At 44.5% G+C, this 26,766-nt stretch overlaps 1 long non-coding RNA gene across 1 annotated transcript; it reads right to left on the minus strand.

The window, feature by feature from the left end:
- Positions 1–7,892: 7,892 nt before the first annotated feature.
- On the minus strand, positions 7,893–8,525 carry LOC136490175 (uncharacterized). Its single transcript, XR_010767539.1, has 3 exons — positions 8,463–8,525; positions 8,274–8,358; positions 7,893–8,017 (listed from the first exon to the last, which is right to left on the minus strand). It is a non-coding gene; the product is annotated as an uncharacterized lncRNA (long non-coding RNA).
- Positions 8,526–26,766: the final 18,241 nt, after the last annotated feature.

Genomic DNA, 26,766 nt, shown 5'->3' on the forward strand with positions numbered 1-26,766 from the left:
TTGCATATATAATTGTGGGGTTGGGCTGAAATAAAATTCTTGTGTAGGTACACTAACAACGAAACAGTGTAGCCCGACTAGTTACAGTTATATATGAGAGAATGCTTGTATGCCACCGTGTATGCCGTTAGAAGTTTTAAATTTTCCTAAGTTTGTAAGGACGTACAGAACGTGTATGCATCATGATAAATCATTATTTCATACTTGCTTTGTTCCTCCCCTTATAAATCTCTTACTTGGTTATGTAACTCTTATCCATTATGACTTTGTCTCATGAGACTTGCACATGTTGTTGGTACAGATGGCAGCACCAGCTAGAAGTGAGAATTTCTTGTTGATGTTTGGAACTCCTGCCCTACTTTGGAGAGTCTTACATTATGTGGGGTATTATGAACCGCCCCTCTATTACTGGAATGAAGTATACCTGAAGGGACAACCATGGTATGAAGTACAGCTGACCATACCAGCTCATAACCAAGCACCTTTCTAGTAGGAATGGAGGGCAGAATCTGAAGGAAGAACTCCTTGGGAGGCTACCCAAGTAGTGTCCTTTGAGGTGCTGAGTCAGATATGTTAGTCAGCATGGGGATGAGCTTACTGGTAGCGCTGCTGGTACTTTTCCTCAGGTGGATCCATCCAAAGCAGTTTGGACACTAGAACCGCAATGTGTTGATCTAAGACTAGGATGAGTGGGTAGATAGTTCTAGTCCTGCTATAAGTACAATGTTTGCAGTGATCAAGATGTTCTATACTTGTTAGGACACTAGGGACTTCTAGGTAGGAGTCCTATACCACTTGCATGGATAGGCTCATGAGAGCCGAAGCCCTAACCATGCAGCTAGACCATGTCAAGAGGGACTTGCGCCAATAGATTGCACAGACCCAGAACATGGTGGTTGATCTTCAGCATGAGGTGCATTTTGTAAAAAACAAACTGCATCCGATCCTTAATGAGGAAGAAGATCCAGAAATGATGGTTGAACATGACTGGTTGGAAGGAAGAAGAAGTGGAGTTAGAGGATGAGGACGATGCTATCTCTGACCTCGATAGTGAGCACGCTAAAGATTAGAATCAGCCTAGTGACTAGTTAAAGCGCTAGATGTATCCCTCTTATTCATGTAATGGACTTGTAGCTTGAAGTTCAGGTATTTGTGATTTAACTTCGGTGTAATATTGGCACTTTGCATGTCGTCTCACTATGGATTGAGCTTTGATGAAATTCTAGTTTTATTTTACTAGTGGATTATGACATGAATATTAAAGCAATATGAGTATGATAAGTGATCTAATTGGTGATGTCATGTTGCGATAATGAATTATTATGCCTCTATTTTATTGTATGAATTTAAGATTCTCTCCAGTAATTTCAGTTTGGCATGATTACATAATTCATCTATAATCTCCTGACATCATCCAATAATCACTTAATGTTGCAACTTTGCACATGACTTGCACTCGCGCTGGGGTAGTCACCAGCCAAGGTGGCAACGACGATGACTTAACAATACCGCCATCACCATCTGTGAATGAATTCTTCGCATAGTTCCTAGGTAATCAGAGAGCCATGGAGGATAGACTACACCTCATTGCGTAGAACACCGCTCATGCCCATTAACAACATCAAGGGCCTAAGCCAAATCAATATAGCTCTTTCAAGGATTTCTAAGACACCAAGCCTCGTATCTTCAAAGTGGCCAAAGAACCGCTCTAGGCGGATGAATGGCTAAACATGATCAAGCAAAAGTTTTGTCTGTTGAGGGTTACTAAGCATCAGAAGGCAGAATATGCATTCCATCAACCGTAGGGATGAGCCAGGATATGGTGGACCCATTTCCTATCCTCTCTACCTGCCAACTCATAGGTCACATGAGAGCAGTTCAAGTTAGCCTTTAGGGGACATAACATTCCCTCAGGGCTAATGCGCATGAAAGCCGCCGAGTTCATGAGACTCACACAAGGGACCAAGAACCTAACCATGTACATGCATGCCTTCAACAATCTATCCTGATATGCCCTAGGGTTCATCAATATGGAGGAAAAGAAGATTGAAAGCTTCAAGAGAGGCCTTGGCACTAAGTTAATGAAGACTATGGCCAACTCAAGGTGTGCCACATACAATGAGTTCGTTAGTGATGCCTTGACCCAAGAGAACCAAAACAATTTGCATGCAGCAGTGAATGGCTACAAAATAGCAGCTGAGGCAGGCGCCTCAAGATCTTCCCAGTCTAGAGCTCTAGTGGTGGCTAGGCCATAGTTTTGTCCACCAGCACCTAAGTTTAGGCCCCCTCGACCAAAAGCTCAAGGCAATCGCCCCTAGAAGACATTCCGTAGGGCGTTCACCTTTGCCCTACCCAAGGGAAACAGAAGGCAAGAAAGCTCAGTACTGACTAAGGAGCAATCAGCCATGCTTCAACTATAATCAGTTGGGTCATTGGGACAAGGTGTGTCCCCATCCCAAGAAGAATGGAAATCAAAACTAGGGTAATCAGAAATAGTCAATCTAAAGGCATGTCCTAGATACTGCATTACATAGCTGTTGAAGAAATCCCTATAGGAGAAGTTGTCACCGTCAGGTATGTTTCTTGTTAACAAACATCCCACCATTGTTTTATTTGATTCTAGGAGCTTATCATTCATTTATGAGCCAAGCATTTGTATCTAAGTATGATCAAAAAATAATTGAGGTAAACAAGGGTGGTTATAGTATAAGTTCAGCTAGGGCTACTATCTCTACAAATCAGATAGTTAGAGACATGCTCATCTCTATACAAGAGAGGGAGTACACAATGGATCTGATAGTATTGCCCGGATTAGCCATAGATGTGATCTTAGGCATGAGTTGGATGAGCGACCATGGGGTTCTCATTGACACATCCACTTAGACAATTATGTTGAGAGAACCAAAGGGAGGTAGTGCTTTTCTAGTGCCACATCCCAGAAGTTTTGATCTCCAAAACTTGTCTTGTGTTATCCAAGCCACTACTCTCTGTGATATTCCAGTGGTTTGTGAATTTCCTGATGTATTTCCAGATGAAATGCCGGGTTTACCACCAGATAGGGATGTAGAATTTAAGATTGAGTTAGTGCTAGGTATAGCACCTATCTCGAGAAGACCCTATAGGATGCCACCAAATGAGTTAGCTGAACTTAAAATTTAGTAACAAGAACTGTTGGACAAAGGTCTCATTCGACCTAGTTCGTCTCCATGGGGATGTCTAGCTTTATTTGTAAAGAAGAAGGACAAGCCCTTGAGAATATGTGTGGATTATAGGCCGCTTAATGCTGTGACCATTAAGAACAAGTATCCTTTGCCCCATATCAATATCTTGTTCGATCAGTTGGTGAAAGCAAAGGTATTCTCTAAGATTGACTTGAGGTCTGGTTATCAACAGATTAAGATCAGGCTAGAAGATGTCCCTAAAACAGCTTTCTCCACTCGGTACAGCTTGTATGAGTATTTGGTCATGTCCTTTGGATGAACAAATGCTCCTGCCTACTTCATGTACTTGATGAATTCAGTATTCATGCCCGAGCTAGACAAATTTGTGGTTGTGTTTATCAATGATATCTTGATTTACTCAAAGAATGAGGTAGACCATGCAGAGCATCTGAGAGTTGTTCTATCTAGATTGAGGGAACATAAGTTATATGCCAAATTTAGCAAGTGTGAATTCTAGTTGAGCAAAGTACCTTTCTTGGGTCACATCTTATCTAAAGATGAAATTTCTATACACCCATCTAAAGTACAAGAGGTCATGGATTGGAAGGCCCTGACTTTAGTTCATGAAGTTCAGAGTTTTCTAGGGCTAGCAGGTTACTATCGTCGTTTCATTCTAGATTTCTCCAAGATAGCTAAGCCCATGACCAGACTACTTTAGAAGGATGAAAAGTTTAGTTGGATGCGAGAGTGTGAAGCCGCTTTTCACACCCTACAGACCTTGCTAACTACAACTCCGGTTTTAGCACAACCCAACATGGAAAAGCCTTTCAATGTGTTCTGTGATGCATCGGGTACAGGTTTGGGGTGTGTGCTCATGCTAGAAGGCTGAGTTATTGCCTATGATTCTCGATAGTTGAGAAAGCATGAAGTCAATTATCCTATGCATGATTTAGAGCTCGCTACAGTTGTTCATGCGTTGAAGATATAGAGACATTACTTGTTGGAAACGTATGTCACATATATACTGACCACAAAAGTCTCAAATATATCTTCACTCAACCTGAGCTAAACATGAGGCAGCGAAGATGGTTAGAGCTAATCAAGGACTATAATTTGGAAGTGCACTACCATTTAGGAAAAGCCAATGTTGTAGCAGATGCACTTAGTCAGAAATCTCATTGCAACCCTTTGGAAGTCTTGTTGGAAGATGGATTTAATTTGTTACATCCTGCTATGTTCCACAATATCACCGTCAGTTGTTCACTTGAGAGCAAAATCATAGAACTTTAGAAGATAGATGTAGGTGTATTTCACATAAGAGAAAGATGAAAGAATAGGAAACCAAGCATTTTAGATTGGATGAAAGAGGTGTGCTATGGTTTGAGGACTGACTGGTAGTACCAAAGGACTGTGAGGTTAGAAATCCAATTTTTGATGAAGCTCATTCATCCAAGTTGTCTATCCATCTGGGTAGCAGCAAAATGTATCAAGACCTAAAAACCCATTTTCGGTGGACCAAGATGAAGAAAGAGATCGTCGCCTATGTCGCTAGGTGTTATAATTGTAGTAGAGTCAAGGCCATTCATTTAAAATCTACTGGATTACTTCAGCCATTACCAATTCTAGGCTAGAAATGGAAGGAAATAAGTATGGACTTTATTACAGGCCTACCGCTATCACCACAAGGTCACGATTCCATATGGGTCATTGTAGATCACCTCACCAAGTCAGCAAATTTTGTACCAATTAACACAAGGTATCTAGGTGGGAAGTACGCTGAGCTATACATTTCTCAGATCATGAGACTACATGGAGTACCAAGGACCATAATCTCAGATCGGGGAGCATAATTTATAGCTCGTTTTTGGGAACACTTGCACCAGGCCTTGGGAACCAAACTAACTAGAAGTTTAGCATACCGTCCACAAAGTTCTAGATAGACTGAGCGAGTGAATCAAATCTTAGAAGATATGTTGAGAGCTTGTATAATATCTTCCAAGGGTTTATGGGAGAAATGGCTACCTTTAGCCGAGTTCTCCTACAACAACAGCTCTCAAGCGAGCATCAAGATGGCTCCTTTTGAAGCCTTGTATGGTCGGAAATGTAGAACTCCCTTGAATTGGATTGAGCCCAGAGAAAGAAGATATTATGGCATTGACTTCGCTTCCGAAGCTGAAGAGTAGGTACACATTATCCAATACATATAAAGCATCTCAGTCTAGACAAAAGAGTTATGCTGATAAAAGAAGAAGACCACTAACTTTTAAAGGTTTCGCCCATGAAAGGAGTGCAGAGATTTGGAGTAAAAAGGAAGCTTGCACCTAGGTATGTAGGCCCATACTAGATTATTGAACAAAAAGAAAATGTTGCCTACAAGTTACAACTTCCTCTAGAGATGAGTGCGATATTTGATGCCTTCCATGTTTCTCAGTTGAAAAGATGCCTTCGCATACCTAAGGAAGTCATTGCACCCACCAACATTAAAATCCAATCAGATTTGACATATGAAGAGAAACCAATATGAGTGCTAGAAGAAGTGGAAAGAGTAACACGGAGCAAGGTCATTAAGTTCTACAAGGTGGTGTGGAATAACCATAGTGAACAAGACACCACGTGGGAGGAGATTCCTATATGGGGGAGGGGCTGTAACACCATAGTGTTAAGCTTTGCATTTGGCATCTACATCTCATGGGCACAAGCATCATCCAAACATTCATGCACATGAGCATATGAAATTTCATCTCATTCTTATACCTTATCACATGAAATATTGATTTTATATATATGCTTATGCTTGTAATCATATGTGACCAATGTATGAAATGGTTGTGAGGTCATGAAAACACCTTAGACACATCTAGAATGATAAATGGAAAAATGTTTATATTCATGACATAGACCAAATTTGCTTCTAAGTGTTGGTTTCATTTGAAATGCCATTTTCATGATGCTAGATTGACTAAAGTTGAATAGTAGCTTAGAGTATTTGTATGGCTATGTGACCTAAATAAAAGTTGTAGTTGTTGTCATGAGTAACAAACTTTATTTAAGGGTCATGAGCTAATTCAGTCTCTAACATGGTCAAATAGAGCTAACAAGTATCAACAAAATGTTGTTTTCAAAACTTGAAATTTCGCTGCCTTTAACCGAGTTTTAGTTTCAATGTAGTCTACTTTGGAACATTGTAGTTTGAAAACCATTGAGAATTAGACAAAACTCCTTTATGAAATCTTGTAGTACTCACAGTAGCTCTACAATTTTTATTAAGGAAGTTTTTGCTAAATCACAACGGATTAGGAGGACTAATCGCTTGAACTTGCTTTGTCAGTTGGGTTCAGAGGTGTCTGAACCGACACCACGCGCACAGTCATGCCTAACTAGAGTCAGGCCACAGACACCATGTGGAGGCCATCCGCTGGTGTTGGGCCCATGCGTCAGGCCGATGCAGGCATCAAAACAGGCAGCGATACACGCCCTCCCTCCTCACTCGCTCTGACTCGCTTTGCTCTGCCTCTCTCTCACCATCGCAGCCGCACCCTCGCTATGGGGGTATTAACCCCTATACCCATACTGGCTAGGCTTGGGCCGGCCTGGATCAGGGGGTCTAGTCCACTAGAAGACGACGTGCGGCTCGGCCAACCTGTTCGGAATCCCGCGCAAGGAGTCAAGGTAGATTTGGAGATCAAGCAAGATCCCGGTCGGTTAGAATAGGAATCCTTATCTAGACCACCTATGGCAATTGTAACTAGCTATGATTAGTTTCTAGATCTATAACCCTTCCCCCGAACTATATAAGGCGGGCAGGGGACCCCTCTAAAAAACATCTCTCATTGACATACAACAATACAATCAGACGCATGACATAGGTGTTACGCCTTCGCGGTGGCTGAACCTAGATAAAACCTCATGTCTGTCTTGCGTCACCATCTTGTTTGTGGCTTGCGCATCTGTCTGCCGACAATCTACTACCTTGGGCATACCCCTAGGTAGACTACCGACCATATTTCATCGACAGTGGTGCGCTAGGTAGGGGGTGTGCGTACTGCTCCACTACTACAAAAAGCATTTTTAGGGGCGGCTGGTAACCCTTTGTAGGGGCAGTTTGGCCAGCCGCCCCTACCGAACTGTCTCTACAAATCATGCATTTGTAGGGGCGGTTCCCAGGCCGCCCCTACAAATCGATTTATAGGGGCGGTTGGTGATTGAGCCGCCCCTACAAATAGATTTGTAGGGGCGGCTGGTATTATGAACCGCCCCTACAAATCTATTTGTAGGGGCGGCTCAAGAACCAACCGCCCCTACAAATCTATTTGTAGGGGCGGCTGTAGTGCCAGCCGCCTCTATAATACCGATTTGTAGGGGCGGTTCAATCTAGAACCGCCCCTACAGTACATTTTCCCGCCAAAAAAAATTCAAATTTACAATTCAAATTCGACCAGAACTGTTTGTTTCTGCGTATTCCATCCAGCATCCGCGTTGCCGAACGCCCCGCGACCAACGTTCCAAACCGCGTTCGCGTTGCCGAACGCCATGCGACCAACGTTCCGAACGCGACTACAAGCACAATAGTATTATATAAAGTACAATTACAAGTCCAATTCGTAATGATATATATATACAATCCATCATTAAATATACAAATTTCATACACATTGTTATCAACGTCCTAGAGCTAGCCTTTCAGTCTCATGAAGGTGTTGGTACTGAGGATTTGTACCTAAGTCAGACTCTCGATCATGGTAGGCGCCTCTGACGTGTACAATCTGGTCCAATATGAAGTTGCAAAGGTCGCCGACGAGCTCTAAGAGTTGGTCATCCTTGTATGGGTCTCTTTTCATTCCTTTCTCTTCTCTCCACTACAAGAAAACAAGTTTCAGTTTAGTATTTCATACCATTTATGAAGTTTTTATACTACAGGTGAAGAGGTTCAAACTTACCCTTAAGGGGTGTCTCCTGTAGGCACCGGTGTTACTCATCATAGAACATATATAGTATCCACAATGTACACTCCTAGGCCTCTGCTTGGGGCACTGTGTGTTTTGCATATGAAAATATTAGGTAATGCTTTTGACAGCCATGTAACGGAGTACTAAAGAAGTAAGTTACACTTACCGCACATAGTGTTTTTATAGCCAGCTTTTCCTTCCTCGCTGGATCATGCCTTCCGTGATGATGAGAGACATAGAACCTAAATGCCCTGTTCGAATTATTTTAGCAAATACAACTTGTTAGTATGCATAAGTGAACGTTACAAGTATGTATATAGACATATAAGCTAATGAGGATTGTCGATATGTATACGTCTTGAGAATCGATATGAAGTCTTTGTATGTCGCCGGGTCCTTATCTATTGAATCAAAGACCCATGCCATGCTCTTCCCGACATTGACGGCTATACAAATCCAGTGGTTGCTGCATGGATTTAATCATAGAACTAGATAAGCTCTTTTACATCGAATAAAATATATCGAACATAGCTTTAAGTTATAGTTGAACTTACTCGAAGTTGTATGGTAGCCATATAGTAGAGTGTTGTTGGAGATTTTTGAAAGCCAGAGCAATGTATGCCGCAACCTTAAGGGACTCTTCCCTTAGCTTCGCACTACGGATGCGCTCTTTCTCCCGAAGAGTCTTTGCAGCTGCTAGCTCTTTGGCATCCAGTGTCCACCGTTTAGGGTAATTAAAATTTGTTTGGGCTATAGCTTGAGGGTCTACATACCCGGCTTTCACACTTGGCATTTGTTTGACAATGTGCACTTGCATTCTACAAATCACGGCGTGGGTTAGTTACAACAAAATTCAAAGATTACATTCATATCATATCGGGAGGATAAGGACTTACAGGCACCACGTGCGAATTAGATTCATCTCCATTTCTCCCAGGTGAAAGCATGTGTGCATGTCATTGAAGTCAAAGACAATTTTCTCGGCTGGGCTTCCAAATGTGTCGGTGGGAAAGCATGCTTGTATGATATCTATGCTCGTTGGGAGAACACGCAAGTACCAATCATGGAACCTTCTCATTCCAAGTGGTAGGCGCTGGATGTCCCGGTTTGGTAGGAAGGGCTTGCCTCTTTCATATTTTTTCGGGCAATCCTTTGACCATTTGATGGCATCAACATTTGGATACTGCTTTGCAATTTGGTGAAGTTTGCTACTGATGTCCTCCTCAGAACCCTGTGATGGGACTTTTTTAACTTGGTTTTCAGGCTTGAACTGATCATGGGAATACCACTTGGACACCGACGAGACGTCTTTGATCAGAACATAAACTGGCCTTATGTGGATTGGAATCTTCTTTCGGAGTTCCCATTAAGGCACGTCCTCATCTTCTTGTGCATCACCTTCTTCAGGAGGCACTCGTTGTTCATGTATCGGTTGTGCTTGTTGAGAAGACTGTGGCATCTCATGATGCACTTGCCCGGTACGAGCTGGAGAAGGTTGTGGCATCTCATCAGGCACATGCTCGATAGGAGGCGGGGAAGAATGTGGCATCTCAGGAATGTGGGGGTCACGAGACGGTGAAAATATCTCCCCGGCCTCAACAACTCGCTCCAAATTTGGGAGAGGGGGAGGCGGCGAAGAAGTAGTCAATATAATGTCCCGTTTGTGCTAGAGGATGAACTGCCCCATAACGTCTCCGAGTAACACCAGCCCCTCGGGAGTTGCGTAGTCTATCCTCCACTGCATGAACTCGGGCTTCACTATATGCACCTCGACCCTAGTGTAGTCCGGCGGTATGTTATTATTGTGGTGTAAGCCACCGGGAGGATGTGCAACACCCGTTGCCACCTCCATCACAGTGTTCTGCCGGCCGCTGAGAAACACCAAGGTGCAACTAGTAGGTTCCCGTATGAGATTGACTGAGGTTGTGGCTGCAGTGGAACCTTGGCTGCTAGGAACTTTCGGAGGGCTACCAACTAATGTCAGTTCTCCTGGTGGCGTCACTAATATACGTGGCTCCATAGACATTCCTTGCTCCTCCAGCGCCTTCGCAACTAGAGCCTTCACTTGGAGCTCAAGACTAGTCTCCTGGTCTCGGCCATGTTTCTTGTACATGTGCCTGTCCTCTTCGAATCCTTGCTTCCAAGTCATCCTTTTCCCTAGCCCCCTGGTGTGGCCTGTGTGCTCCTTGTTTCCCAAGCCAAGGCCAAGCTCGTCCCTCTCTCTGGAAGGATTGAATGAGCCCTTCTCTTTGTCTTCAGCATATTTTAGTATCCTTGATACCGCCTCTTGGGTCTCCGGCTTATCAAACTTAAGATTACTGCCGGATGGTTCTGTACTCCTTGCATATATCCAATTCCTTGAGCGTACCTTCAACTTCATTACATCGATATTCCCAGCAGCTGTGGCCTCTTCATCCATCTTTCTAAACTGCTCTTCCTTGGCATAGTAGCCACCAGGGCCTAGATGATGGTGGTGTTTGTTCCTCTTCGCTAGCTCAGTGTTACAAGCACTGAGCTCCAATGCCTCCGCTGAAGTCTTCTGAGCCATGAGCTCCTCCCATTGACTAGGAGTTATTTTGCCAAACTCGTTGAAGGGAGTTAACCACTTTTGGATATACTTCGTGTTAAACTCCGACCTCCAACGTCGCAATGACTCTCCCATCATCCTGATAGCATTTTTTTACCAATTCGTGCTTACCCTCCAGAAATCTAAAATTGACCTTCAGCTGCCTATCCCATAGTGCATTCTTTATGTTCTCTGGTACCTCTTTCCAGTTAGGGATTGCTGGGTTCAATTTATCTCTTACTAGGGCCTCGATCGCATTACGGAATCGTCCTCTTAATTCCTTCGGCTCAAGGATCTCCCCTGCTGGCCCAACCTCCGTTATCACATAGCAAGCCTTATCTGGATATAGATTTCCTTTTCTATCCCCTCGTTTCCTCTTAGGCTTGGTAGTCGTGGTTGTGTCTTGAGTTTGTGGAGCAGAGGCATCGTGATCCGTCTTTGTGGTTGTTGCCTCTGCTCTCCTTTCCTCTACTCCGTCTTGTCCAGCGAGATGTCGTGGACGTCGACGTCGTCTTTTCTGAGTTTTAGGAGGGACCTGTATATAGGACAGGTCAAAGTGTTAGCAGAGGTAACACATCCAAAGCTTTAGCAAAATTTACAAGCTAAGGCTTCTTCCCTACCTCCTCATTCGGGTCAAAATCCTTGTCCAAATCTTCCTCCGTTGGCCTCCTTCTTGCTTCAGGTGGGAAAGGATCCTCGGGACTTTCATATCCCTCTTCTGACTCATCATCCTCTTCTTCTTCGCCTTCAGCAGCCTCTCCTTCAGGGCCTTCCTCCTCGTCACACTCCTCCTGAGTAAGCATCACTTCTAGATCTTTTTCTACCTCGTTATCGAACTGTTCCTGAGTAAGCTGGTCCTCTAGTGCTTGCTCCTCAAGGGTTGGCTGCTCATCATGCTCGGGGCATCGAGCTGCATGGTCTGTTGTCCGCGACATTATTTCGCGCTTTGTTCTAAAAGATGCAAGAAAGTGTGCTTTAGGTACGCGAGAAGGTATAAGAAATCAAAAAGGTCTATAAACCAAAGTAGTCCTATAAAACAACAATATAAAAAAATGAGAAGTAGCAGTGGTAGAGGCCTCAGAAACATGTCAATCATCATTTGATCTTGAACTTGGAGCATCAAGGCATCATAATAGAGAAGAGAGGAGAAGGTAATGTAGGGGTGGCTGCTAATGATGCCAAGTTCCTCACAAGTTCTTGATCATCAGCTCATATTCCATATAATGTATGGACTTGGACAATTTCATCATCGGCAAAACAAAGGAGAGGAGAGGAGAGGGGAGATTTGGCAAAAAAAAAAGCAACTGCTGCTTAACAAACATAGTGCAGCAGCTGATGGAAAAATACAGGACAACAAGTCCTGGGCGAGTCCTGGGAGATTTGGCAAAAAAGCAACAGCATCCAACAATTAGTAGCTAGAAGTAGCAAGTAGTAGTAGTAAGTAGAAAGTAGTAAGAGGATTAGTAGTAGGAGTAGTGGTAGGAGTAGTAGTAGTAGCAGTAGCAGCAGCAGCAGCCACTACACACCAGCAGTATATAAGCAAAAAATAGAGGAGTGGTAGTAGTAGAGTAAGAGCAGCAGCCACTTAGGAGTAGCAAGTAGTAGTAGTAAGTAGAAAGTAGTAGAGTAGAGTAAGTGTAGCAGTAGAGTGGTAGTAGTAGAGTAAGAGAAGCAGCCACTTAGGAGTAGTAGTAGGAGCATCAATGAAAGAAGAGCACCAGTAGGAGTAGCAAGTAGAGGGAGGAGTAGTAAGAGGAGGAGGAGTAGAAGGAGGAGGAGGAGTAGGAGCAGGAGGAGTACTAGTAGGAGTAGTGGTAGGAGTAGTAGTAGTTAAGTAGTAGTAGTAGCAACAGCCACTACACACCAGCATAAGCAAAAAAAATAGAGAAGGAGTGGTAGTAGTAAGAGGAGGAGGAGTAGGAGTAAGAGGAGGAGGAGGAGGAGTAGTAGTAGTAGTAGTAGTAGTAGTAGTAGTAGTAGCAGCAGCAGCAGCCACTACACACCAGCAGTATATAAGCAAAAAAAAACAGAGAAGGAGTGGTAGTAGTAGAGTAAGAGCAGCAGCCACTTAGGAGTAGCAAGTAGTAGTAGTAAGTAGAAAGTAGTAGAGTAGAGTAAGTGTAGCAGTAGAGTGGTAGTAGTAGAGTAAGAGCAGCAGTCACTTAGGAGTAGTAGTAGGAGCATCACTGAAAGAAGAGCAGTAGTAGGAGTAGCAAGTAGAGGGAGGAGGAGTAGTAGGAGTAGTAAGAGGAGTAGTAGGAGTAGTAAGAGGAGGAGTAGTAGGAGGAGGAGTAGTGGTAGGAGTAGTGGTAGTTGTAGCAGCAGAGTAGTAGTAGGAGCAGGAGTAGTAGTAGTAGTTAAATAGTAGTAGTAGCAATAGTCACTACACACTAGCATTATATAAGCAAAAAAACAGAGAAGGAGTAGTAGTAGTAGGAGGAGGAGGAGTGGTAGGAGGAGGAGGAGTAGTCCAAGAAAATATCACAAATATAATTAACAGTAGAAACCGGCCAATGTGAAAACATAGGAAATCACTTACTGCTATAAGCAAAAGGCAGAAATTAGTAGTAGTAGGACAGTAGTAGAAGTAGTAGGAGCAGTAGTGAAAACATAGGAAATCACTTACTCCTACAGGCCAAATTTGATCATCAGCTCATTTCAGATAATATATGGAGATGACAATTTCATCATAGGTAAAAAGGAGAGGAGAGGAGAGAAGAGGAGAGGAGAGGAGGCAAAAAAAGCAGCTGTTGCTTGCCAAAACAAATAGAGCAGCACCAGCTTGCCAAAACAAATAGAGCAGCTACTACTGCCAAACATAGAGGAGAGGATAAGAAACAGAGTGGAGACGATAGGATCATGTCAGCCATACAGTAGCTGATAGGAGGCATGTAGGAAGCCGATAGGCAAGTACTATCGGTAAGCCTATAGGAAGCAAAAACAAATTGGCCTGTAGGAAGCCGACAAGTGTTAGTAGCCGATAGAAGCCATGCTGGAGGCCAATAGGTAAGCAAAATGGTTGAAAATTTTGCTAAATGCCATCACAGGGAGTCCTTTTGTTGGATACAGTTGCAAATGTGAATGGCTAGGAACATTGGAATAGATGAAGTATGAATATCTATGTTGGTTAAAAGGTTTCCATCTTGGTCCATTTACTGTGCTTTTTTCTAAGAATTAACACAATGGAATTTTCTAATAATTACCATGTTCTTGATATAATCAGAATATCAAATTTAATATATATTTTGAGGCATCTGGTGTGACCTATGGAGAAAAAGAGAGAGATCTTCTACTTGTACCATACAACAGTAAGCTAGTAGATTGTTAACCCAATACCAAGCTGTAAAATTCACAAAAGAAAGACCGGAGTATAACAAGAGGAACTAAAGATTGTTAACTGAATACCAGAAATTAACAACAGGGGATCAAATCATAACACAAACACTTACTGTTGATCTACCTTTTTCATATGATTACCGGCTAGTTTATCAGGGGCTACTAGTAAAACTGAAATGGATGGCTTACTGAATAAAAGCATTGGTTGTCAATAATCTCCTAAGGGAAATTTCAGAATTGAAAGTTTGAATTATCTTTTTTTTGCTAATGCACGAATGTTACAGTTGTCTACCGTTCAAAGCAAGCACTCTGTCACGCGTGGCAATAATGTCAGCATGAACTCAGATGCTTTAATCAGTATACTCAGGATCAATATATTGACTCATTAGTTCAATCTACTAAACCTTGAGCATATAAGTACAACACTATAGGCATATGCAAGTTTTTTGTGTTTATTTTGCTTGAAAGTGATCTGTGTTTGCCAACAAGCAATGCTTAATTGAAATAAATATCCTCACAGTATTTTACGCTCTATTATCCAGATTAACTAAAACTGACACCAAGTGGGAGAGAACAACATGTGTTAACTATAAGATAGCAACCAAAAAAACAAAACATGCCCAAAATCCTCAGAAATTACTTAAGTTGATGCAGTTACTTCTCCAAGGAGATTCATGATAGATATATGAATATATCATAGTCCCTGTTGACTCAGGTAATATACAAATGGCTGGAAAATAAGCTAAATGCCACTCAAGTATATTGTCGCGTTCAGATCTGGAGCAGATAGCGGAGGCATACCTGGAGCAGAGAGCGGGGACTGAGACAGGACGAGGTCGCTGGAGGAGTTTGCGCTGCCGAAAAGTCACAGGGGCCTGGCGAGTCTGCACTGCCGGGGGAAGTCACGCCGAAGACAACAGTAGGGGATGGTGCCAGACCGTCTTCCTCAGCGCCGGGAAGGGGAAGCAGGAGGGGAAGGAGGTGGGCGACCTTCACTGCCGCTGATCCGTGCGGCGCGTGGGGCCCAAGGGTGGTGCAGGAGGCGGGCGCCGGAGCCGGCGTCGTCGGCGTGCGGGGGCCGGGCGCAGGGCGCCGGGAGCCTGCGTCGTCAGCGCGCGGGGGCGGGCGCCAGGGTCCGGGGGCAGGACGCCGAGCACCGAGGGCTGGTGTGGGTGGGCGCGGGACCGGCGGCGGGGGCGGCAACGTGGGCAGCGGTGGAAACCCTAGGCAGCCTGACGGCGTCGGAGGAAGAAGACCGCCCAAACGATGACTCCCGTGCGCTACCCTCCAATTTATACTAGGTACCATTTGTAGGGGCGGTTCCTGATCCAGCCACCCCTACAAATACATTTTTAGGGGCGGTTCCTGATCCAACCGCCCCTACAAATATTTTTTTTAAATTATAAATTCTATATTTTTTATATCATAAAAACACAATTATAAATTCTACATTTTGTTCAAACTTTCTCAAATGAAAAAATAGACTATATAAGTATTGTAGATCTTGATGAGATGAACAACCTTGTTATTCAGAGTTTTTTCAGCTGAGGTCATTTAGTGTCTTATTTGAGCAAGTTTGACCAAGTCAAATTTGGTCAAATGAAAAAACAACACTTTGACTCTATTATTATGAACTCTGAATAACTTCAAATTGAAAAGTTTTGAATACCAAGTTTGATCATCTTAGCAAGATCTACAATTGTTGTTTTGGTCAACTTTCCATTTGAGAAAGTTTGGATGGTTCAAATTTGTGATTTTTAAATTTCGACGCCTACAAACTAGTTTTCAGAACCCTAGGTTATCTCAAATTGAAAAGTTTTGAATACCAAGTTTGTTCATCTCATCAAGATCTACAATCCTTAGATAGTCCATTGTTTCATTTGAGAAAGTTTGAACAAAATGTAGATCAAATTTCACAAGTGTGTGACATAGTTTCAGAAAGTCTATATGAGATTCAAGAATTTGTGACTAGTGTTTGATAAAACTTTCTCAAATGGGAAAATAAGCTATGTAAGGATTGTAGATCTTGATGAGATGAACAACCTTGTTATTCGGAGTTTTTTCATCTGAGGTCATTTAGTGTCTCATTTGAGCAAGTTTGACCAAGTCAAATTTGGTCAAATTAGTGTCTCATTATGAACTCAAATGACTTCTGGATGTTGTAATAGAGTGGATGTTCAAATAGAGTCATCTGGATGTTGCAAAGGGTAGTCTCACACACATGCATAAAATGTAGTATCATACACATACAAAAATATGTAGTCTTACACACGTACACAAATATATAGTCTCACACGCATGCATAAATGAAGCCTTACAAACACACACAACTAGCTAGCCCGCTGTAACGACTTTCCCATTGACACCTTTTCGTTCCCATGGCATTATATCTTTGGGGATGTTCTTTTCCACAACACTGATCTTCTTAGGAAAGTCTGTGAATAACGGCATCTCATCATAGTTATTGTAAGCTTCAACATCGTCCACGCCATCAACTCCAATAATGTGTTGTTTCCCGGAGGCAACCACGTTCTTTGTCTTCTTCTTCGGGGGGAGGTTACTTTGTGGGTCAGACATATAGAAAACTTGTGTGACACGTGAAGCGAGCACCCAAGGGTCATCTTGGTAGCCTAGATTCTCGAGGTCCAGGACTCTCAATCCGATCTCGTTCAGTTGGTGTTATTTGATCCAGCGGCATCAAAACAGGGCCACCGTTATATCCCTTCCATAGTCAAGTTCCCATATCTCTTCAATGATGCCAAAGTATTGGATCTTTCGCCCTAATCCATTGAGAGCCTCTATTCGAACGCCGTTGTTTTGGTTCACATATTTACTATCCTTTGCGTGGGTATAGTACGTGTACCCATTGATATCATAAGTATTCCAAGATGTAACTTGTCTCGATGGCCCCTCTGCCAACCTACTGATGGTAATAGAGTCTATGGTTTCTCCAGGCGGTATGTTTTGGTCCTTCAACCATATAGTTAGTCGTTGCTTGTGCTGTTTCATGACCCAATCATCCGAACGGCCATTTCTCTCCGCCATAATGATAGCCAAGTGTTCATCAATATACGGTTGCATCAGTTGTGTACTCTACAAGACACTGTAATGCGCCCGACTCACCTCTTTGTAATCATGGTCGATGAACACTTTTCTACCACTGGTGCCCTTCCCAGCCAGCCTACCCTTGTGACGAGAATTGGGTTTACCAATCCCTTTTTGTACTTTTAGGTACTCTTGACAGCACTCGACGACTTCTTTAGTACTGTAACCCTCTATCATGGAGCCCTCTGGGTATGCTCGATTATGCACGTATCGACTTAAAACCGACATGAACCGCTCATAGGACCACATTTCATGCAAGTAGCAAGGGCCAAGTGCCTGTATCTGATGAACCATGTGAATTATGAGATGTGGCATTATATCAAAAAAAGCAGGAGGTAAACACATCTCCAGTTGGTTTTGTGTCTCCACCACAAATTCATGTAGGTCACTTAGCTCTTCCTTGCTAATCGTCTTCTGTGAGATCTTCGAAAAGAAGTAGCACATGCGGGTGATGGCCATTTTCAAGAACTCTGGCTTTATAGCCCTGATTGCAATAGGTAGAAACACTGTCAGCATCACATGGCAATCGTGAGCCTTGCAGTGTGTTATTGACAAGTCCTTCATCGACACTAGCTTCTTCACATTTGCTAAAAACCCAGTCGGGACTTTGATCCCCCTCAGGAAAGTGCATATAGCTCTCTTCTCATCTGGTGTTAGGTTGAAGCACGCCGCGGGCAGAGTGTATTTTCCATTAGCCTCAGGTACCGGGTGAAGCTGTGGCATCATGTTTAGCTGCACCATGTCTTTCCGTGCTTTCAGACCATCCTTTGACTTGCCTGTGTCCATCAAGGTAGCAATGAGACTCTCAAAGACATTCTTCTGTACGTGCATAGCATCAATGGCATGGGGGACCTCCAAGTCTGGCCAATAAGGCAGATACTGAAAGAAGATCGATTGTTTCTTGAAAGGTACGCCTTCGATAGGAGGTGTGCTTCTATCTCTGTTCGTCCCATCTGGATTCTTCTTTCCATAGACGACGCGTATATTTTTCACCATTCTGTACACATGTTCTCTGTTATGACATCTCTCCGGAGGGGGTTCAATCTCCAGGGCGTTGTCATAAAATCTAAAGAACAATTTGCTGCAGTACTTGTGACTTGTCTTTAAGAAGCATCGGTTCCTTAGGTAAACTATCTTCTTGGATGCATCCAGGTACACCCATGTAGTACCATCCAAGCAAACCAAGCATCCCGTCTTCCCTTTGATTTGTCCAGACAAAGTAAACAACGCAGGGTAATCATTGGTAGTAACAAATATTATTGCTCTACATATGAAGTCCTCCTTTCGGAACGCATCGTACATCTGCTCCCCATGCCTCATAGTCTCTCCATTTCTTGCATCAAGGGCTCGAGGAACACGTCTATATCAATGCCTGGTTGTTTAGGGCCAGAAATAAGAATAGTGAGGAGAAGGTACTTTCTCTTCTGACACAACCATGTTGGGATGTTGTACATGGTCAAGATCACTGGCCATGTGCTGTGGTTGCTCATCCTCTCATTGAAGGGATTCATTCCATCGGTGCTCAGGCCAAACCGTACATTCCTTGGGTCATCGCTGAATTCTTTGTGCTTCTCATCAAACCTTTGCCACTGACTACAATTAGCCGGGTGTGCAATCTTATCATCATCCACCTTGCGCTCATCATCCCACCATGTCATGAGTGCGGCTTCTTTAGGGTTTAGGAACATACGTCTCAAGCGGTCGGTCACTGGCAGGTACCACATTACCAGGGCAGGAATTCTTCTCTGTTTTGCATCGTTGCCTAATGGAGTGTCCTCTGGGGGCTGAGATTCTTGTACCACCTTTTTTGTACCCTTCTTATTCCTCTTTTTCCCCATGGATGGTTCGTCCCCACCGTAAAGGTCATTGTTCTTGTACCGGCTGGCCCCACACCGGGGACATTTATCCAATGACTTGAACGTTTCACCACGAAAAAGTATACAGTGGTTGGGGCATGCATGTATTTTTTCAACCCCCATTGTCAATGGACTTATAATCTTCTTCGCTTGGTATGTGTTGGCGGGAATTGAGTTTGGTTGTGGCAGCACCCATGACAGGAGATGCAATAGATCATTGAAACTATAGTCTGACCAGCCGTACTTAGCCTTTAGGATGAGTAGCTCAAGCACGAAACGTAGCAATGTCCAATGTGTCGGACAACCCTTTTCAACACCATACACAGTCTCCTTCGATGCTTTTGTCACTCTTTCCAAATTTTCTAGACCTTTCGGGCTATTTAGTAAAATCTCTGGTCCAAGGGTTCGAATCATGTCATCTAAATTATCTTCAACTCCGACACGTGCTCCACCATCATTATTGGCACCACCTTCGTCGTTACCATCCCAACCACCAGCATCACCACCTTGTTCATTGCCAAACTCGAAATCCATTTGTGCATCAAGCTCGGCTGAATATTGGGACAAGGATTCTATGGTTTCATCGTCGTATTCCTCCTCATCCTCGTCGTTAACAATAACCGTTTCACCATGATGAATCCACACTGTGTAGTCCTCAACAAATCCTCGTATAATCAAATGTGATCTGATGATAGTCACATCTGTCCATGCCATACGGTTCTTGCAATCTTTACAGGGGCAAATAATTGTATCCTTATTCTCTTTCAATGTCGTTGCATGCTTCATTGCGGCTTCAATAAATTTATCCACCTCTTCACGAAAACCTGCCTTGAACCTTAACGAACCATACATCCAAGAGTTCCTGTACTCCATCTTTTACAACAACAATAAAATAAACATTAAAGGACTACTTATTCAGATATATATAAAAATTAATCAAAGTAATAATTATTTGAGAATAATTGTATATACCTCAGATATATATGAATATAAATCTAATATAATTACATGAAGCATACAAACACACCATGGTAGAGGAAAATTAATTAATGGCCCATTTATCCATAAATAATTAAAATACATATTTATTGATTACAATAAACAATTTCAAAGACAACAATTAGCAATAATTATACTTTACACAATATCTTTCGTACAAACCCTAGTCCAATTTTATCAAACATAAATTTACAAAAACAAAATTAATAAAAAAATCAAACCCTAGATCTAGATCACATGCACATGAAACATCCATAAAACTAACTAATGGTTCACTAAAATCAAGAAACATGGACTAAATAAGGGTATGATCTTGTTCCCCTCCCTAATTTACCCTAGTACATTTAAAAGTTGGGTCTAATTTGCTCATAAATAGCTCAAGCACCATAGAAGAGAGAGAAAAACAAAACTCTAATTATTCACTAATCAACCATTAAAACTTCAAAAAAAAGTGTGGAATAGCATTTTCTTACCTTCTACAACCTCTCCACCAAAGGATTTGAGACCAAAACCTTCCCCCCTTAGTAGAGCAATTTTTGGGAGGTGCCCAAGCCCTCCCCAACTTTCTTTCACGGGTTGGAGTGAATGACCCGAGGAGGAAGAAGGTGCTGCTTCAGTTTTATGTGGGGGTCATTTGTAGGGGCGGCTGGTGATTGAGCCGCCCCTACAAATAGAAGCTATAAATATGGGCCATTTTTAGGGGCGGCTCAATCACCAGCCGCCTCTACAAATACTATTTCTAGAGGCGGCTGGTGATTGAGCCGCCCCTAAAAATCATACTCCATTTGTAGGGGCGGCTCGTATCACCAGCCACCCCTGCTATTCCATTTGTAGGGGCGGCTGGTGTCTGGGCACCCGAGCACGCCACTGTAGGGGCGGCTCCATCACCAGCCGCCCCTACAAAAAAATTGAACCGTTGCTACAAATCGTTTTCTACGTAGTGCTCTCCAAGCGAACAAGATGGTCATCATCTCTGGCTCCATGGCTACGCCGAACGGCCTCACGTTCACCATCGGCCAGATCACCTGGACCACTAGCTCCGACGACTTCATCGCCATGACCACGGAGGAGGTGCGGATTCAATCTGCGTCGACCACTGCATCACCTGCATCGGCTATGGCTCTGACCACGGTGGATCTGGCTCCGACCATGATGGATCTGGCTCCAACCACGTCCGCATCATCTTCAGCCACGCCGACAACCCGTCGTCCGCTTCCTCGCTACAAAGGGAAGTAGATCGACAACACCGACCTGCTCGACTCCATCGATCGGGTCGACACCAAACTTGCTGAAACCCTAGCTCTAGTAAGTACAATTCAAAGTCAACCTAATGAGCAGGTAACCGCTACCCACAATAGATCTACCCGACCAGCTCAGGCCAGTCATCCTACACGACTCGGTATGGATCTCATGGTCACATCTACTCCTGAAGGGCGCTCTGCTCATCACCGGCCAGCCTCCACAATGGGTCTTTGGCTCTCCGAGTACGAAGCCTCGACGGAGAACTACCAGGCCTAGCCCTACGGCCTATGCAACTTCATCAACATGGTCCAGATTGAGGATTATCGAGAAGGATCCGTCCACACAGTTCAAGAGGGTGGCTCTAGCTCTTCGTCTGGCATCGCATCTAATGTCTCCATCCACACCGAGCTCCAGCATCATGACGATGAAGGCGTTGAATACGATCTGGATAACCCTGACCACACCCTGGGGTTCCCACAATTCCCGTCTTTCCCACCAAGGTGAGGGGACTTGATCAATGTTGTCAGTAATGATGAACCACCGGCAGTTGGCGAAATAGAACAAGAAAGGCTTGCACGCGAAGCATGGAATATTGATCGGTTTAATCGCTAACAAATCGAAGCCGAGGTAGAAGAGGAGGCACGATGCATAAGGGTCCAGCCACGTGACCTTAACAATGCCTTCGACAGGGTGGGGGACAAACAGGTCTTTAGGACTGCAAGCACCAACGTAGCTGTTGCTATGGCAACAATGCAATGACTACCCAATACCCTAGAAACCCAGGCAGTTCACGATGATATACAAGCTTATCTGACGGCTGCTATGGCTCAGACCGCAGAGATTGTAAATCAAGCCCGGGCTCCATCCATCTCAGTCAAGTCAAGCCACAGCCGCTAGTACTCAAGTCGCTCACAGCCACTCAACCAACGTGGCTCACGCAATGATGACCCCTCAGACAACCGTTAAGGCAGAAACGATGGCCATGATGGTGGTCGGGACGACAACCACCGCAACTGCCGGGACGACAACCGCCGAGACAACCGTGACAATCGCTGTGATATCCATGGTTGCAGGGTTAACTAGGGTGGCATCTAGGATCGCCGTGATGGCAATAACGATCTCCACCATTACCTTAGAGAACGCAATCTGCGCGATCGCATCAACCAGAGAGCCCACGATCGTGCATCCCACGAAAGTCATCACCATATGGAATACGATACTACCCACAGCCCTCTGGGTTTGAAGTAGTTTACTTCTCACCTTCGCCAAGTCATATGGCCCAAGAACTTCAAGCTCGAGAAGCTTCAGAAGTACGACGGCAAGGAGAACCCCAAATTATGGGTTATGCTCTACGAAACCGCATGCAGATCAGCCATGGCTAACAAGCACGTCATGTCCAATTACTTCCCAGTCACCATTGGCCATGCAGGCCACCAATGGCTGGTCAGCTTGCCAGCGAACTACTTCGATTCTTGGCAGGAGCTCAAGCAAGCTTTCATCAACAACTTCATTGCTACTTGCAACCGAGAAACAAATATGATCTGTAGCGGATTCGAGATTGGAAAGATGAGCCACTATGCGAGTACGTCTGGCATTTCTTGGAGATGCGCATCAAGGTCCCGTCAATCTCCAACAATGAGGCAATCGAGGCTTTCATCACTGGCCTCTGCTTCCACGACGCCCTAAGGGACAAGCTCCTTCGCAAGAGACCTGAATCAGTCATAGCGCTCTTGGCCACTGCTAAGAAATATGCAGACGCCGACGATGCTAAAAAGATAATTATCGAAGAAGCAGCAAGGGTTCCACGCTCTGACCACCCCCACACTGCGATGACTACCACGACAACCATGGTCGGAATGAAAATTTTGACCACCGCGACCAGCGCAATGACTCCCACGACCATCGCGGCCAACATAATCAGTGGCGTAACTGCCATGACGATTATAGGGGCAAGCGTGCTCGGGAAGACGACGGCGAGGTCAACACCATTAAAAAAGGTGGCAGACGTTGTAACTACGAAGAAGACTATGCCAAAGCATTGAAAGTCAAACCATACCCTGGAGAATTGCCGCGTTCTCAAGTCTATCTACACGCGTCAACAGGCTCCGGATACATCTGACAAGCCTAACGACGTAGGGGAATAGCACAACGAGGACAACGACGATGAAGACGTAGATCCCCATCACAAGTATGTCAAGCCAACCGATCGCGTGCACACCATCATTGGAGGCAAAGTGTCCATCGAGACCAAATGAGAACGCAAGCTGCTCGCCCGCGCTTGCTTGAACGTGGCCAACACCAACAACCTCATCACCGATCTGTGGCTCCCTCCTTGGTCTCACCATGAGATCTCCTTTAGCAAAAAAGACCAGTGGGCCACAATACTTGAACCAGGACATTTTCCCCTGGTCCTCAATCCTTGTATCAACAAGGTTTAGTTCGACAGAGTGCTGATTGACGATAGTAGCTCCATCAATATACTATTCAAGAACAGTCTGCCAGCCCTGAAGATAACCTAGGCGAATCTCAAGCCATACGAGGCACAGTTCTGGGGTGTTCTACCTGGACAGAGCTCTACACCTCTTGGGCAGATCATGCTACCTATGCAGTTTGGGACCCCGGACCACTTCTGCACCGACTACGTTAACTTCGTGGTCGCTGACTTCGACGGCACCTACCATGCTATCCTTGGTCGACCATCGCTCACCAAGTTCATGGCCATACCTCATTATAGGTATTTGGTGCTCAAGATGCCTACCAAGAAAGGAGTTCTAACTCTCAGGGGCAATGTATATGCAGCTTATACCTGCGAGGACGATAGCTTCAAAATAGCAGAGGCTCATGACCTCTCTATTTGCATGGCTGAGACCATGCTCTATGCCAAGAAGACCTCAGCCGACCACCTGGAGATCCTAGAGCTTGAGGCTCCACACAAGAACATCAAGTCCAAGGAGCACAAGGTGATCCAGCTGGTTAATGGTGATCCCAGCAAAACGGCCCTTATCAGGGCCAACCTGGATCCCAAATAGGAAGACACGCTCGTTAGGTTCTTGAGGAGCAACATGGATGTGTTCGCATGGAAACCTGCTGACATGCCCGGTGTACCTTGGAACTTGATCGAGCACTCCTTGAATGTCAACGGCAAGGCCAAACCTATCAAGTAGAAGCTATGACGGTTTGCTCACGACAAGAAGGAGGCGATTAGGGTAGAAGTTACACAGCTTTTGGCAGCCAGATTTATCAAAGAAGTGTATCATTCGGAGTGGTTAGCCAACCCGGTTCTTGTACGCAAAAAGAATAATGAATGCAGAATGTGCGTTGATTACACTGATCTCAACAAACACTACCCTAAGGACCCCTTTGGCTTACCTCACATAGATGAGGTCATAGATTCAACCGCTAGGTGCGAGCTGCTTTCCTTTCTCGATTGCTACTCTGGTTATCACCAGATCGCTCTCAAAAAGGACGATCAGATCAAGACATCTTTTATCACGCCCTTCGGCGCCTACTGCTACATGACCATGTCGTTCAAGCTCAAGAACACTGGGGCTACCTACCAACACGCCATACAGGCCTGCCTCAAAGACGAGATAAAAGACGACCTCATCAAGGCTTATGTTGATGATGTAGTTGTCAAAACCAAGGAAGCACAAACCCTTGTTGACAACCTAGAACGCACCTTTGCAGCCCTTAATACATTCCAATGGAAATTAATCCCAAAGAAGTCAATCTTTGGTGTTCCTTCTGGTATACTGCTTGGCAATGTCGTCAGTTACGACGGCATATGCCCTAACCCAGAGAAAGTCAAAGTTGTCTTAGACATGAAGCCACCCAAAAAGGTGAAGGATGCCCAGAAGCTTACCGGATGCATGGCTGCTCTCAGTCATTTCATATCAAGATTAGGAGAAAAAGGACTACCGTTTTTCAAACTGCTCAAAGCATCCAAGAAGTTTGAGTGGTTGGAGGAAGCAGACGCTGCCTTCACATAGCTAAAACAATACCTTTCATCACCTCTGGTCCTCACTGCTCCCAGAGAAGATGAAACTCTCCTACTTTACATTGCGGCAACTAATCGGGTGGTCTCCACTGCCATGGTGGTCGAGCGTGACGAGCTTGGCCACGCCTACAAGGTACAGTGACCAATCTATTTCATCAGTAAGGTACTCAATGAATCCAAGACCAGGTACCCACAGATTCAGAAACTGATCTATGCCATACTGATAACATCCCAAAAGTTGAAACATTACTTCGATGGATATCGTGTGGTGGTCATGACCGAGTACCCTTTGGGAGACATTATTCATTACAAGGATGCGAATGGGTGCATTGTCAAATGGGCAATGGAGCTATGCCCTTTCTCTTTGGAATTTGCAAGCCATACTACAATCAAGTCTCAGGCACTCGTCGATTTCATCGTCGAGTGGATAGACTTAAGCGCACCTGCCTCTCAGGGGCCCGATGAGTATTGGAAGATGTACTTTGATGGCTCTCTCAACATCGATGGCGCAGGAGCAGGAGTCCTTTTTGTGTCACCATCCAAGGAGTAGCTCCGGTACGTCCTTAGGATTTATTTCCCAGCATCTAATAACGCCACCGAGTATGAAGCATGCCTACATGGTTTGCACATTGCAGTCGAGCTCGGTGTCAAACGTCTCTATGTCTACGGAGACTCGGCTCTGGTCATCATCTAGCTCAACAAGGACTAGGACATGACCAGCGAAAAGATGGATGCATACTGCAAATCGATCAGAAATCTGGAAGGCAAGTTCTACGGCATCGAGTACACACACGTGGTTCAGGACAAAAATCAAGCAACAGATGCGCTGTCAAAGTTAGGATCATCCTGAGCCAAAGTCCCACATGGCATATTCGTTCAAGACCTGCTCACGCCTTCCATCGAAGAGGAAGATCCCACGGTCGACAAGCCTCTAGACCAGCTATTGGTGGCTACGATTCTGGCATCAAGCACCACCGAGCCACCTCCGACCACTAATGAGCCTGACTGGAGAGTACCTTTCATCAAGTACCTGACAGATGGCAGCGGTTACACCGATCGAATAGAAAACGGGCGCCGGATGTGTCGTAGTAAGCAGTATCTGCTCGTCGATGGCAAATTATGGCGCAAGAACGCAAAGGAGGAAATCTTGATGAAGTGTATAACCCGGGAGGATGGCGAACATCTCCTAGACCAAATCCACTCTTGCTCCTGCGGCAACCATGTGGCCTCGAGAATGTTGGTTGGCAAGGCTTTCCGAGCAGGGTTCTATTGGCCATCAGCGGTAGCCGATGCAGAGAAGCTAGTCCACCGTAGTGAGGGTTGTCAGTTCTTCGCCAAGAGAATCCACGTACCAGCACACGAGATCTAGACAATACCAGCCTCTTGGCCCTTCGCATGCTAGGGATTGGATATGATCGGGCCCTTCAAACCGGCCCCTAGGAAATTTACATGTGTCTTTGTGTTGATCGACAAATTTTCTAAGTGGATAGAGTACATGCCTCTGGTACAGGCATCCTCAAAAAAGGCTATCACGTTCATCGACTAGGTCATCCATTGC

This window comes from Miscanthus floridulus, chromosome 1 (assembly GCF_019320115.1).
Source record: "Miscanthus floridulus cultivar M001 chromosome 1, ASM1932011v1, whole genome shotgun sequence".
NCBI classification, from domain to species: Eukaryota; Viridiplantae; Streptophyta; class Magnoliopsida; order Poales; family Poaceae; genus Miscanthus; species Miscanthus floridulus.